Consider the following 2,204-nt stretch of genomic DNA (forward strand, 5'->3'; position numbering starts at 1 on the left):
TAAGAGACCGACTGTATCTTGTGTTATTGTATTTGTCAGACTTGATTGTACCAAGTCCCTACACATGTTGTAATGCGCTTAGAGCCAAATATTTTTGTTTTTTGTAAGGGATAGGCGCAATATAAATACACTTTATTATTATTATTATTAAATGTGTTCATTGGCAGCAGCCCGTTGTTTGATCTGCGCCGTGAGCAGTTCCATCAACCGCTTCTCTTTCTCCAGCCGTTTCTTCTCGAGCAGCTTGTTGACTGTGTAGAGGAAGGGGTTGATGGCCGAGTTGAGGGGCAGCACGAAGATGGCCATGGCCACGTTGACCTCGCCAGAGATGGACACTCCAGTGGACGATAGAATTCCCAGTAGACCGATGGGGAACCAGCAAAGAAAGTCCGATATGGCGATGGTGATGAGTCGTTGCGCCAGTCTCTGGTCCTTGCTGGACCGCTTGGTGACACTGTTGGCCTGCTGCAGGCTGTTTTTCTGCACGGAGAGGTAGATAAGGAGCTGACCGACAGCGATCAGCATGAAAAGAAAGAAGTTAAAAACGATGAGCAGGCTGAAAGAGTAGTCGTGACCGGGAAACTCCTTCTTGGTGATCGGCAGCGGGATGCAGATTCCGTTCAGACTGTAGAAACCCCAGTGAGTTGTAGGAGGCAGCAGGGGGATGAGGGCTAGCACCACACCCACCACCCACACCAAGCCTGAGGCCAGGGCCCCGCTCTTCTTGCTGAAGCGAACCCGGCTGAAGGGGAAGCGCAGCACGAGCAGCCTGTCCAGCGTGATCAGACAGACCACCAGGGCCGACACTTCGTTGGACGTCATGGACAGGAAGCCAGCTACCTTGCAGGCAACGCTTCTCCTCCAGCTGACGTCATTCCATAGGTAAGAGCCCAGGAAGTGACCGTCCGCCACGCCGATAATGGCCAGGTAGACGCCCATCAGAAAGTCAGACACACACAGCGTGACAGTGAACACCTCGAAACCGTTCTTCATTTTGCTGAGAAACACGCGAGCCACGAAGGCCGTCAGGTTGCCAAGCAAGGCCAGGGCGGCGAAGAACGCCAGGAAGACGCGGTAGATGTTGGAACGCAGCAGGTTGTCACAAGAGGACACCTCGTCACTCGGCGCAATGCATGAAGCCAGGTTGAAGCCAGGAGGAAGCATCTGAGGGCAGCACAGTTTGTAGTTGTCCGCCATGATCTTTTGAAGCTGCTCAAGGTCTTGCAAAACATCGCGAGGAAAGTAGGTCAGGGGACAGCCACGCACGTCCATTACGTGGAGAGAACCAGGAGTCTTGAAGTCGTCAGTGGACAGTGTGTCTACCTCACAGTCACTCAGGTTGAGGATACGAATGCTGGGAAAAGGGCTGAGGGAACTCATGTGAAACTGAGACATCTTTACGCGTGACAGGTCAAGAGTGTGAAAACTGGTGATAAGAACGGGTGGTGCACCCTGCTTCGGGAAGATGGAGGCCAGAGGATTGCCCGCAAGAGAAAGGTGTTGCAGATTCAGTAGGTGAGAGAGGTGTTGACTTGTGATTTCACTCAGGTAGTTGTCGCTCAGGAACAGAGTGTGCAGATTGGGCAGACTCAGGTGAGACAGCTCCCTCAGTCCACAGCTGGCCAGGTTCAGGTAAATCAGCATCGTGTTATTGCTGACATCGCGAAGACGCAGCCCGCTACCACTGGCATCTAAGAAACGCAGGTCAGGAAACGGCTCTGTCTGGAAGATGACATCACAGAAGAAGGCGTGTCCGTAGCAGACACAGCCAGAAGGACACGAGACGTCACACAAAAGTTCATCGTCGTGCTGCGGGCAGTGGAACACCCCGTCACAAATCTCGGCGCGTGTGAGACAGACGGCGGACTTTCGGCAGCGATAGAAACCAGGACACGTGTAGAGGTCACAGCCAGCCTCGTCCTCGCGGCCCTGACAGTCGTACACACCGTTACAGCGCGTGAAGACGGGAAGGCAGTAGCCGCTACCTGGACACTGAAAATGGGCGGCTGGGCACTCCAGGGATTGGTTATTGAAAGTATAGGTGCTGTTCAAAGGGATCGTCTGAACCTTTCCGGAGCCATTGAACTTGACGACGACAGGCCAGACGATTTGGTAGAGAGGGAAAAACTGTTTTACTGTGCATCGGTCTTCGTCGCTTCCATCCAAGCAGTCATTCGCATCATCGCACACTGCTTGGCGTTTGA

The sequence above is a fragment of the Littorina saxatilis genome, linkage group LG8 (assembly GCF_037325665.1).
Source record: "Littorina saxatilis isolate snail1 linkage group LG8, US_GU_Lsax_2.0, whole genome shotgun sequence".
NCBI lineage: Eukaryota > Metazoa > Mollusca > Gastropoda > Littorinimorpha > Littorinidae > Littorina > Littorina saxatilis.